The sequence below is a fragment of the Vulpes vulpes genome, chromosome 4 (genome assembly GCF_048418805.1).
Source record: "Vulpes vulpes isolate BD-2025 chromosome 4, VulVul3, whole genome shotgun sequence".
Lineage (NCBI taxonomy): Eukaryota > Metazoa > Chordata > Mammalia > Carnivora > Canidae > Vulpes > Vulpes vulpes.
The window spans coordinates 133,307,645-133,322,070 of NC_132783.1; the positions used below are offsets into that span (position 1 = coordinate 133,307,645).

The following is a 14,426-nucleotide window of genomic DNA, read 5'->3' on the forward strand; positions in this document are numbered from 1 at the left end:
CATCCCCACTATTGAGATTGAAACGTGCTTTTCTTCTGTTCTGTTCTATAGTTGATATCATGCTGCATAATCAAGTTTTCTTCACCCTTTTTAACATAATATTATAGTATAAGAATTTTTTGACACTATTAGAACCACTTTCTAATGCAGGCTATGCCTGATAATTATTGCTCCTTTATTTTCGAATTGGTCAAACTATTCTACCAACTTTCAGTTGATAATCATTTTCCTGTTACATCCATTAATAAAGCAGTGTTTGTCAACAGCTTTTTTTTCAAGTTCTATGTTAATCAAAATTGGGTAACATTTGTTCAAAATAATAGGCAGATTATGAGTAACCTGAGGGCAAGGATAATATTTTCTCCATCTTTGAATTCTCCACAGTAGAACATATAGTAGGAATTAAATAGGCATTCGTAGATTGAATGAATGATGATCATTTGATGATATTTTCAGGATGGGGCACCTGGGTGGCTCAACTGGTTAATCATCAGACTCTTGATTTCAGCTCAGGTCATGTTCTCAAGATTGTAAGATCAAGCTCCGAGTCAGGCTCTGTGCTGGAAGTAGCCTGCTTAAGAGTCTCTCTCTCTCTCTCTCTCCCCCTCTTCCCTTTCTCCAGCACTTTTTTCTTTGTCTCTCTCAATAATAATAATAAAGACAATAATAACAACAACAACAATAATAATATTTCCAGGAATCAAGACCTGAGCAGTAGGCGGATAACCTCAGTACTTATTACTTGTCTTCTAGAAGTAGAATGTACTATACTGAGGAATCTCGAGCAAAAATAGAATAACTTTTAAACTAGTTCTCTGCTGTTCTGGATCCGTAAGCCACCTTTTAACACCAGCATGAACTATGCACTGGCACTGCTTAACAAACTTTGCTTAAAGATTTTACATGTTCTAGCCATAAGTTTTCTAGTTTTTTAAATCAGTTATCCCTGAATATAATTTGGAATGCATGACTTGTAATGTTCCTTTGTATTTTACCAGGTGGTTATTAATTCATTATCACAGAAGCCTTTTAGAACAGGAATTCAAGATATTTTAGAGTTTCTTTATTCATGCAATTACTAAATCTTAAAACATTTAGAGCCAGAGAAGCCTGAGTGATCATCTATATCAAAGTCTCTTTTTAAAGAAGAGGAAAGCAACCAATTGATTTACCAAGGTGTTTTAGCTAACCAAAGCAGCATTTTGACTTCCATTTTTAACAATGTACTGCCTCAAGTGGATCTGTTCTATGGTTCATTAAGAGTAACATGTTAAGGAAATATATTTCCACTTTTGCCAAATTACTAAGATCAGGATAATGTGTATATATGTAATATATCTAGACTTAAACAAAATACTTGACAAAGTATTTTATCTTCGTGCTTTTATAAAACCAATATAAACTGGATGCTGGAACAATTTTTTTTTAGTGATTTGTTTTATTTCTTGACTTTGCAAGAAATGATACAGATACATAAATATGTGTAAAGCATAAAGATACAGCTTAATGGGTTATTATAAAATAGAGGTGTGTGTAACTACCAACCAGATCAAGAAATAAAACATTATCAATTCGAAATTAAGGATACTATGAATAATGGCTGGGTTTTTTTCATGCATCCTCATGTAACTATATATCTGTTTCTGTTGAAGACACACATACATTATAACCCAGCAATTCTGCTCCTAGGATCATAATGTGTGTGCATCTTCATCTTTAGTAGATAATACTAGTTTTCCAAATTGTTTTTATCAATTTGTTCTCACTAGTTATATATGAGATTTTCCATGAGCAGTTTTTCCATTTCTGGTTAGTATTTTTTGCATCCTATTTAAGAAATCTCTTCTTACTATTTCTAAAATCTTTATTGTTTTGCTTATCACCTAATTTAGGTTTTCTGTATGATATGTTACAGGATCAAATTTCTCTCTTTTCCATATGAACATTCAGTTGTCTCAGCAACAATAGTGAAGGCTGTGCTTTCCTCAGTGCTCTACAATGCCAACTTTTGCATGAGTTAAGTCTCTTTATATGGGTCTCTTCTGTAAGCCTTCTGTTCAAATAGATCTTCTGATCTATTTATCTCTTCTGACAATAACACACTGACAGGTTCTAGGGCTTTATAATACAGCTTCATAAACTGTAAAACAAGTCTTTCCTTACTGATTTATTCTCCAAAAGTTCATTGGTTTCCTTGTTATGAGGGAGTAAGGGAAAAGAGAAGGAGAGGGAGAGAGGCAAAGAAGAAAAGAAGAAAAGGGAAGGAGGAGGGAGGGAGAAGCTAATGAAAAGAAGAGAGAGGGAATTTCCATAATCAGGAATGCTTTAAACAGGTTTATGATATGAAAGTGGACATTGTTGGTTTATGTAGTACTATTTCTGAAATCTTGAGTTTAGTATTTCCCAATTTTAGAATCTAAAAAATTCAGCTCAACCCAATATTATCTGTTAAACATCTACTATGTACCCAACATTGTAGTAGGTATTGTGAAGGGTTCAGAAGAGAGAGCCTAAATCAAAATGGAAATATTCAGAGCTCGTTTATTATTTTTATTTTTAAGCTTTGAACTATGAGGATTAAGAAGAGTACTGAATCTCAGATTTTACTATAATTTCTCCACAAAAGAGACAACTAAATTCCTTCTAAATACCTTAAGCCTAACAGCAGTTAACCCTTAATACAATCAAGAAATTAAAAAAAAAACTGAGCAAAAATAAAAACAAAAAACATATCCCAACAAACCATTTAAAATATCTAGGGGATAATAAGAGTCATGTACATTGTCTGATGCTGAAAATGGATCACCACTGGGTGTCAAAGCTGAAACATTAGACCAATCATACAACTTCTGGTAGATATTTCAGTCATTCTTAGGATTGATTTTAATAGGCATAATTGTCTATACTTTGTCTTTTAAAATCTTTAGAAAATTTTTCTTCAAAATAAATATATCTCAGAATATCAATGTAGAAAGCACATAGAAGTAAAGCTCCTCTAATTAACAGGTAAGACCTCCTCTCCAACCTGCCCCACCCTCTCTCTGCCACAACCGATAGCTGAGTTATCTCCAGGGCACCCTTGGGATCCATGCATTCCCAAAACAACTTACTAAAAATGAATATTCTGCATCAGTAATGACTATCTAAACTACTAAAATAAAAACTAATCTTGATTCAGAAAATTGGGTTGGTTTCTTCTTTTTTACTTCTAATCTGGTGCTGAGGACACTACACAACTCCTAGTTCTATAGTAGAACTAGAAACTAAAGGAAAGTCTCTAAGGAAGTCAAGAAGGTCCACTTGGGAAGGCTTTTGTCTCTCTATTTCTTACTCTAATGAACATTTGTAGTCAATTACCCTACATCCCTGGTTAAAGTAGTCTATAGAACCATATCATATAGTATAGAACCCTGTATCATTACGTAACTCATGTTATAAGGCAGACAGGAACTGAATTTTAGATTGTCTTTCTTTCAGCGCAGAATAAGAAAATTTGTGACCCTATCCCCCTGATTTCAGAGCTAATGATTTGATAGGGCTTAACTAAACCTCAGGTAGCATAAAGATCTTCACAGGGAGGCATTTCCTCTATATTCAGGAGAATACATAAACCTGCATCCAAGCAAGAAGCCTGTTGGATAAGTTCTCCAAAGGGAAAGTAATCTTACTCTGATTTCCCTCATCTCCCAATTTAAGGTAGGGCCTTTACTATTCCCTGGACCTTTTCCTAAAATAGTGTGGTGGTGAAACTGAGAAAGCATTAACAAATGTGTGTAGGAACGGCAAAAAGAAGTGAAGAAAAATAGAGAAAGATATTGCAACAAGGAAAAGGGCAAAGAATCAAGCAAACATGCTCACCCTTGGACATGTAGGGACTTCTCTTTTCTATGCGGTGCCTCATTCTCCCTGCCTCCAGGTGGTGGCACTGGTGCTCTTTCTGCCTTACCCTGTAGGGCAGCATTCAGCTTGTCTCCCTAAAACAGGAGGAACTCTAGGAGGTAAAGAAATGAAGAACACTTGGCTGCTTATTATTGGGTCTTTTGAAACAAAGCTTCTTGAAGGACCATTCCTTTGCAATGCATTGCCTTAACAAGGATGTAAAAATCTGTGAGCAAGAGAAGAAAAAAATGAAAGGAATTGGAACTATAAATGGAATGTAGCCTATGGATGGAGCATTCAGGGACAGAGGTGGAAGAGCTGCTCTAAATTTTTAAGGCCGTCTTAAAGATGGTTGGATTAGATCATTTATATCCTAAATTATGCATATTGTAGTCACAAACATAGATCAGTTTATGTCATTCTCAAATCTATATAAACTTCCCCATACCATTACTGTACTTGATATTCAATTTTGTAGATGGGAAGAAATAAAGCATAAAGGTATCTTCTGACTTGAGCAAGGTCACATAGCAAGTTGGTGATAAAGTTCTCAGGAGCTCTGTACTACGTGAGCAAAGACACTAAATGATAAAGACACAGCTGCACGACTATGCTAGATTCTCACTTGTAAGTTTTCCTGGTTAAGATAAGATATTCTCTAACTATAGCATAGGTACTTTTGGACATATCCCTTGCAAATAAGCATTTTTATTTTTCTATGTGTTTCTAAAACAGAAGACTCAAACATAGCAATGAATCTAAATTACAAAGAGACTATCTTGGGCTTTCAATGGTCCTGGAAGAATGATCACTAGTCTTATCTATCAAGCAAACATAATACATCATGGCCTACACATAAAATAAATAGCATTTTTGAATACATCTATTTGGGGATTCCTCAGTAAAGCTACAGAGAAAGGATTTTAAATGAGCACTGTAGTAAAACACACAGAAACATTGGTCATGGAGACACATTGGTTTCTACTTCTTCCCTGGTCTCTATCAGACTATATGATTTTGTGTAATCTTAATCTTTCTATACCTCCAATTCCATTCTCTGTAAAACAAATGACTGCAATCAGATTAATCTAACCCTCATGATTCTGAAACCCTGTTTGTGAGTAAATGTTCCTCCACCTGAAATTGCTTCTAGCCAGAGTTGCTTCTTCAAAATAATTTATCCTAAAACTATAATCTATATGAAAAGACACCCCAACTGGGTTAGAAGTACCTGTCCACCTTTGACTTTCTCTGATTTTTCTTCTCACTATTGCAAGACCACTGTAACACACTGCAACAGTGTATAAACCTAATCTTTGGCCAGGAGTGTCCATGGAGTTAGTATATTTCATAGTGTACTTCTTTAAATTACTCATCATTTCCATGGCTACCTAGAATTCTGTGGTCAAATCTCAGTTTTTGCAGACAAAGAGAAAACAGAGTTAGAAGAGTCTAGGAATGAATGTCAGTTCCAGGAATGTATGTCATGCAAATCCTGCCACTCAACTCAGGTAAGAATGACCAGAACTTGCAAGGCAAAGTGAAGGTGCATATTTCATTGATAGCAAAAGATGTTTTTTGGTTGTTGTGTGTGGTTTTGTTTTGTTGTTGTTGTTGTTTTGCCAAATATTCGTTAGTCTTGGGCAGTATATTGCTAAGTCAACACAAGCTGTACTTTGTATGTGGTGTGTTCTCTTTTCAGGAAAAATTTTTTGCATCTGTAAAGAATTTGAATTGATCACTAAACAGTATTTCTCCTAAGGGAGCATACATATCTCAGAGTCCTATCCTGGGTAATTGACACCATCCTGTTCATAGTGACATAATACATTTCCCTCCTGTTACATAGCTTTGTGCTCTCAGGAACCATGAGGTGGCTGATTAGTGTTGGTTAAGGTTCATCCTGCCTATGTTTTTTATTATTATTATTTAATGAGAAGATAGGCAGACAAAAGATACTCTGTTCTGACTTCCAGAAATCCACATTTAGCCAAAGGATTTGATCCAAATATGGTTGGATACTGATATATCTGAAAAACAGACCAATCACATAAGCACAAGTGATTTCAGATTTGTTAATGACTACCTGTTAAGAGTTTTGTGGCATCTTCTCTCTTACAGACACTATAATAAAAAGGATATTTGACAGAATCTAAAAATGCACCTATAAAGTAAAACTAAAGGGATATGTAAGTTGTTATTGCTTGGATAATGGGTTCATTCCAGGTTTCTCAGAACTCATACTAACACTGTCCACAGTTAACTTCCCTTTTGGCCCCTTTTTCCTATTTTGCAAAACAAGCCATTTTCCTTTAAAATGAAAAGTTATGTCTAAAAAAGATGTTGCTACAGCCCGTGTCAGAGAAATTACCACCTGTACTCTCTTCTAAGATTTTTATGGTTTCAGATCTCACATTTAGGTCCTTAATCCATTTTGAATTTATTTTTATGTAAGGTCTAAGAAAGTGGTCCAGTTTCATTCTGTTGCATATAGCTGTCCAGTTTTCCTAGCACTATTTGTTGAAGAGACTGTCATTTTCCCATTGCATATTCTTGCCTCCTTTGTCCAAGATTAATTGACCATATAATTCTGGCTTTACTTCTGGGCTTTCTATTTTGTTCCATTGATCTATGTGTTTATTTTCGGCTAAATTAAAACTCAAGAAAAAACAAGTGTTGACAAGGATGTGGAGAAAAAGGAACCCTTGTGCACTGTTGGTGGGAATGCAAACTGGTACAGCCACTGTGGAAGACAATATGGGGGTTCCTCAAAAAATTAAAAAATAGAACTACCCTATCATCCTGTAATCATACCACTGGGTATTTACCCAAAGAATACAAAAACACTAATTCAAAAGGATATATACACCCCTGTGTTTATTGAAGCATTATTTACTGTAGCCAAGCCGTGGAAGCAGCCCAAGCATCCATGGATTGATGAATGGATAAAGATGTGGTATACATATACACAATGGAATATTATTCAACTATAAAAAGGAATGAAATCTTGCCATTTGCAACAATATGAATGGACCTAGAGAGTATAATGCTAAGCCAAATGAACCAATGAGAGAAAGACAAATGCCGTATGATTTCACTCATATGTGGAATTTAAGAAACAAAACAAATGAGCAAAGGGGAAAAAAGAGACAAACCAAGGAACATACTCTTAACTATAGAGAACAAACAGATGGTTACCAGAGGGGAGGTGAGTTGAGTGGATGGGTGAAACAGGTAAAGGGGATTAGGAACACACTTGATGAGCATTGAGTATGGAACTGTTGGATCACTATATTGTACACCTAAAACCAATACAGTACAGTATATTAACTACACCAGAATTTAAATTACATTAGATTCTCTGTCCATACAAAAGTATGAATTTCCATCCCATTAATAATACCGAATTATTAATGTCTCAACAGAGATAAAGTGTTAAGAGCATTTAAAAATGACATAGGATCCTGGGGGCCTGGGTGGCTTAGTTGATGAAGCATCTGCCTTTGACTCAGGTCATGATCTCAGAGTCCTAGGATCAAGTTCCACATGGAGCTCACTGCTTAGCAGAGTCTACTTCTCCCTCTTCTACTTCTCCCTACTTATGCAGTCTCTCTAAAATAAATAAATAAATTATTTTTTTAATGACATAGGATCACATTTTTACATCATAATTCAGATGTATTGTCATGCCTTCTATTTTGTCCATAAAATTTTTATAGGATCCAGTGTATCAACATGTTGGAATCACCTGGGGAGTTCCAAAAGCTACTGATGCCTGGGCTGCATCCTAGACCAATTAAGCCAGAACTTCTAGGAGGTGGGATACAAACAACTCTAGGTATCAAAGGCCTCCCTGGGTGATTCAAAGGCTGCTGAAGTTGTAAGCCACTGAGCTGCAGAGTTCTCTTAATACCAAAGTGTAAATGAGGATCAGCCTACATGCTCTTTCCTTTACCAGAAATTTGCAATAAAAACTAAATTTCCAAATAAGAAAAATTCATTTTAATTTAAAAGATCAGTTAACTATAAAAAATAAAATAAAGTGAAAAGTTATGGAAGGAATGTTTACAGGCCTTCAATAATTTACATTCCCTGCAACCCTAATAGAAGTCTTGATGGCTTATGGCAGGAAAGCAAGTAACTTTAAGCTCACCTAGGCTCTTCTAACCCCTAAATCGTAGTCAGGATTTGTTGGGTTTATGAGGTTTTAGACAAGTAAACAATGTGCAGTTTAACTCTTTTCTGCTCTCAACCTTCCCAAAACCTTGCTCTTTTTAGGTTCTGCTTTGGTTAAATGGTAAGTCATGTGGGTGAACTCCCACTTTGCATTGGAACACCAGAATGCTGATTTTTCAAACTCTATCCTCTTTCAGTGCTCTGAGAAAGCATGTACTGATTTGCCAGACCAGGGCTTTTCAAATGTTTACAAGTTGCAGTTCTCTTTGCATAGACATAATCTTCCAAGGACACCCAGTAGGCAAAACAGGTAAGCATCTGTTGAAATGCAGATAGAGAGCTCAGAGCCCCACTTGACCTAGCTTCACTTTTCCCCATCACCTCACAGTTACCCATAAACCAGACTCTTGGAACTCACAGGGTGGGCAGAACTCAGGTTGAAAACTATTATCCCACTCAAAAGTATTTCCTTCCTTCCTCTGCACTCCTATTTTATTCACTGTTCCCCTTATTTATTTATTTATTTATTTATTTATTTATTTATTCATTCATTCATTCATTCATACATACATTCATTCATTCATTTAGCAAATATTTATTGAGTATTAGCTGTGAATATCTGGGACTTAATTATGTATGGCCTGATATAATGCTTATCTAATTATATTGGAATTCTCAGTCTAAATGTCTACTTTCCCATAGACTGTGGGTTCTTCCTTGGGTGCTCTGATCCTACACAGAAGTTGGAACATAATATATGCTTGATTTTCCCATAAATCCACAGGTCTCTGATCAAATGCCACATTATTAAAGAGGTCTTTGCTGACCATCCAGCCTAAAATCATACCTATTTCACCCTGTCTCCCTCTATATCCCAAAGCTACTTTTTCCCCATAGCACTTGTAACCACGTGATAAATTATGTATGTTATATATAATGTATATATAAAATGTCTATAATATTATATATGTGTATGTGCATATACACATATATTTGTATATGGATGTGTGAATATATATATATATACACACACACATAAAAGGGGCCTATATTCTGGAGGGATGTGTGTACATATACATATATATATATATATAATTCTAGAATAGTGCTGGGCATTTAAATTGGTACTCATTAAACATTTGTTGAAGTGGTAGATGAATAAAATGAGCAAATATGGGTATATACTGTTAGCATTAAAAAGATATTCATATTAAAATATATGTGTGACTCACTGAAATGGCACCTTGTTGTTGTTGTTTTTCTTGAACCTGGCTATATTATTTAATTATTTAGCCTGCTTTAAATTTGCCCGGTCTACCTCCATATTTCCCTATGATGGCAGTGTGTCTGAAGAACTATAATTTCAGTGCTGGAGGAACTTACTGGTTCTATATTTTTATTTTTCCTATAAATTGAAATGCATCTGTATCCTGGTTTCTTTCTTTCTCTCTCTCTCTCTCTCTCTCTCTCTCTCTCTTTTTTGCAAATGTATTTTTTATTTTCTTTTTTTTTTCAATTTTATTAAATTTTTCCTTTTAATTCCAGTATAGCTAACGTAAGATGTTATATTAGTTCTGAGTGTACAATACAGTGATTCAACAATTCTACACATTACTCAGTGCTCATCATGATAAGTGTACTCTTAATTCCCCTCACCTATTTCACCCTTCCCTCCACCCACCTCCCCCTGTAACCATCTTTTTGTTCTCTATAATTAAGTCTGTTCCTTGATTGGTTTCTGACTCTCTGTTTTCTTATTTGTTTCTTAAATTCTAAATATGAGTAAATTCATATGGTATTTGTCTTTGACTAACTTATTTCACTTAGCATTGTACTCTCTAGCTCTATCCATGTTGTTGCAATTGGCAAGATTTCATTCTTTTTTGTAACTGGATAATTCCATTATATATACACCTCATTTCTTTATCCATTCATCAATACATGGACACTTGGGCTGCTTCCATAATTTGGCTGCTATAAATAATTCTGCAAAAAACAAGGGGTGCATATATCCTTTTAATTTAGTGTTTTGTATTCTTTGGGTAAATATCCAGTAGTAGGAATTACTGGATCATATGGTAACTCTATTTTTTAATTTTTTGAGGAACTTTCATTTTGTCTACCCCAGTGGCTGCACCAGTTTACATTCCCACCAACAGTACACAAGGGTTCCTTTTTTTCCACATCCTCACCAACACTTGTTTTTTATTTTGATTTCTCCACATCCTCACAAACATTTATTTCTTTTATTTTTGCCATTATAATAGATGTAAGGTGATATCTCATGGTTTTGATTTTCATTTCCCTGATGAGGAGTGATGAGCATCTTTTCATGCATCTGCTGGCCATCTGGATGTCTTTTTTGGAGAAATGTCTATTCATATCTTCTGGCCATTTTTCAGTTGGATCATTTGGCTTTTTGTGTGTTGAGTTATATAAGTTCTTTATTTATTTAGGATACTAACCCTTTATCAGTTATGTCATTTATAAATTTCTCTCTTTCAGCAGGTTCCCTTTTAGTTTTTTTTTTTTTAATGTTTCCTTTGCTGTACAGAATCTTTTTATTTTAATGTATTCTCACTAGTTTATTTTTGCTTTTGTTTCCCTTGCCTCAAGACATATCTAGAAAATGATGCTACAGTTGATGTTAGAGATATTACTGCCTGTGCTTACTTCTAGGATTTTTATGGTGTCCGGTCTCACATTTAGGTCTGTGATCCATTTTGAGCTTACTATTGTGTATAATGTGAGGAAGTGGTCCAGTTCCATTCTTTTACATGTAGCTATACAGTTTTCCCAACACCATTTGCTGAAGAGATGTTCTTTTTCTCATTGCCTATTCTTATCTACTTTGTCAAAGATTAATTGACAATGTAACTATGGGTTTGCTTTTGGGCTTTCTATTCTGTTCCAGTGATCTGTGTATCTGTTTTTATGCCAGTATAGCGCTGTTTTGATTACTACAGCTTTGTAGTAGATCTTGAAATCTGGAATTGTAACACATCCAGTTTTGTTCTTTTTCAAGATTGCTTTGTCTATTTAAGGTTTTTTTGTGGTTCCTTTCAAATTTTAGGGTTATTTGTTCTATTTCTTTGAAAAATGCTATTGGTATTTTGATGGGGATTGCATTAAATCTGTAGATTGCTTGGGAGGTATGGACATTTTAATATTTATTCTTCCAATACATGAGCATGGAATAACTTTCCATTTGTGTCATCTTCAATTTCTTTCAGTGTTTTATGTTATTCAGCCAAGCTTAAGTTCATCCCTAGGTATTTTATTATTTTTGGTGCAATTGTAAATGGGATTATTTTCTTAATTTCTCTTTGTGCTGCTTCATTATTACTGTATAGAAATGCAATGGATTTCTGTATATTGATTATGTGTCCTGCAATCTTACTAAATTCATTTATTAGTTCTAGCAGTTTCTTGGCAGAGTCTTTAGTGACAGTTTTACTTCTTACCAATTTGGATGTCTTTTATTTCTTTTTCTTTTCTGATTGCTATAGCTGGGACTTCTAATAATATGGTGAATAATAGTAGTGAGAGTGGACGTCCTTGTCTTGTTCTTGATCTTAGAGGAAAAGCTCTTTTTCACCATTGAGTGTGATATTATTCATTTTTCACATATGGTCTTTATTATTTTGAAGTATGTTTCCTCTAAACCTACCTTGTTGAGAGTTTTTATCATGAATGGATGTAGTACTTTGTCAAATGTTTTCCTGCATGTATTGAGTGATCATATGATTTTTTCTTTCCTCTTCTATCTTGAGATATCATGTTGATTAATTTGTAAATATTGAAGCACTCTTGCATCCCAGGAATAAATCCCACTTAATTGTGGTGAATTATTTTTTAATGTATTGGATTCAGTTTGCTAATATTTTGTTTAGGATTTTTTGCATCTCTGTCCATTAGGGATATTGGCCTATTCTCTTTTTTGTGGTATCTTTATCTAGTTTTAATATCAGGATAAAATTGGCCTCACAGAATAAATTTGGAAGCTTTTCTTTCTCTTCTACTTTTTGGAATAGTTTGAGACAATAGGTATTAACTCTTCTTTAAATATTTAGTAGATTTTGCCTGTGAAGCCATCTGGCCTTGGACTTTTGGTTGTTTGGAGATTTTTTATTCAATTTCATTGCTGGTAATGGGTCTGTTCAAATTTTCTATTTCTTCCTGATTCAGTTTTGGGAGGTTATACATTTCTAGGAGTTTATGGATTTCTTCCAGTTGTCCAATTTGTCAGCATATAATTTTTCCATAGCATTCTCTTATAATTCTTTGTATTTCTGTGGTGTTGGTTATTATTTCTCCTCTTTTCACTTTTAAGTTTGTATACTCGAGTCTTCTTTTTTTATGAGTCTGGCTAAAATTTATCAGTTTTGTTGATCTTTAAGGGAAACAACTCTTGATTTCTTTGATCTGTTCTATTGCTTTTAAGTTTTTATTCATTTTTTTCTGCTCTAATGTTTATTAGTTCTCTCTTTCCATGTGTTTTGGGTTTTGGTTTTTTTTAAACTCCTTTACGTGTAAGGTTAGGTTGTTTATTTGAGATTTTTCTTCCTTCTTGAGGTAGGCTTGTATTGCTATAAACTTCTCTTAGAACAGATTTTGCTGCATCCCAAAGATTTTAGACCACCGTGTTTTCAATTTTATTTGTTTCCATGTGTTTTTATTTCCTCTTTGATTTTAATTGACCCATTCATTGTTTAGTAGCATGTTATTTAACCTTATGTATTTGTGGTCTTTCCCAATTTTTTCTTGTAGTTGATTTCTAGTTTCATAGTGTTGTAGTTGGAAAAGATGCATACTATGACCTCAGTCTTTCTGAACTTGTTGAGACTTCTTTGTGGCCTAACATGTGATCTATCCTGGAAAATGTTCCCTGTGCATTTGAAAAGAATGTGTATTCTGCTGTTTTAAGATGGAATATTCTAAATATATTGGTTAGGTCCATCTAGTCCAATGAACCATTCAAGGCCACTGTTTTCCTTGTTGATTCTCTTTTTTGGATGATCTGTCCATTGATGTAAGTAGGGTGTTAAAATCCCCTACTATTATTGTATTACTCTTGAATACAAGAGTATTTATGTTTGCTAATTTGGGTACTCCCATGTTGGGTGCATGAATATTTATAATTGGTATATCTTCTTGTTGGATTGCCCCCTTTATTATTATACAGTGTCCTTCTCTGTCTCTTGTTACAGTCTTAGTTTTCTTTTTTAAGATTTTATTTATTTATTCATGAGAGACACAGAGTAGAGAGAGGCAGAGATATAGGCAGAGGGAGAAGCAGGCTCCATGCAGGGAGCCCAACGTGGGACTTGATTCTGGAACTCCAGGATCACCACCTGAGCCAAAGGCAGACGCTCAACTTCTGAGCCACCCAGGCATCCCTACAGTCTTACTTTTAAAGTCTATCTTGTTCAGTGTACATATTGCTACTCTGGCTTTCATTTGATGTCCATTCGCATGAAAAATGCTTCTCTAACCCTCACTTTCAATCTGCATGTGTCTTTAGGTCTAAAATGAGTCTCTTATAGGCAACCTATATATGAGTCTTGTTTTTTTTAATCTACTCTGTCATCCTGTGCCTTTTGAGTGGAGTGTTTAGTCCATTTATATTTAAAGTAATTTTTTCTTGTTTTTAGGACATGACCTTGCCTCCCAGTTCCTTGGGGGTTTGTTTTGTTTTGTTTAAGTAATCTCTACACCCAAAGTGGGGCTTAAACTCATGACTCCAAGATCTAGAGTTGGATGATCTATTGACTGGGCCAACCAGGCACTACACAATAATTATTGATGTGTATTTACTGCCATTTTGTTACTTGTTTTATGGTTGTTTTTGTAGTTTTTCTCCATTCCTTTCTTCCATTGCCAGCTTTGTGCATGGCAGTATTCTAGCCAATGAGGTTTATCCAAGGCACAATTATTGCTAATTAAAAACTTTCTTCCATTGCTCTCTTTCGTGGTTTGCTGGCTTTCTTTAGTGATATATTTAGATTCCTTTCTCTCTATTTTTTGCATATCTTTTACTCATTTTTGATTTGTGTTTACCATTTGGTTTGTATATAATATCTTCTATATATAGCAGTCTTGTATTAAGCTGATGGTTGCTTAAGATAGAACCCATTGTTTACTCCTCTCCTCCCCACATTTTAGGTATATGGTGTCTTACTTCACACCCATTTGTTTTGTGAGTCCCTTGACTGGTTTTTACAGATAAATTTATTTTTACTGCTTTTGTGCTTCCTACTTTCCTTACTATTGCATAGTTTTTCTTTCTACTCAGAGAGTTCCCTTTAACATTTCTTAGAGAATTTAATGGTTTTGAATTCCCTTAATTTTTATTTAGGAAACTCTTTACC

At 34.6% G+C, this 14,426-nt stretch overlaps 1 pseudogene; it reads left to right on the forward strand.

The window, feature by feature from the left end:
- The first annotated feature begins 13,937 nt into the window (after positions 1 to 13,937).
- Positions 13,938 to 14,070, forward strand: LOC112908623 (U4 spliceosomal RNA; annotated as a pseudogene).
- The last annotated feature ends 356 nt before the right edge of the window (positions 14,071 to 14,426 follow it).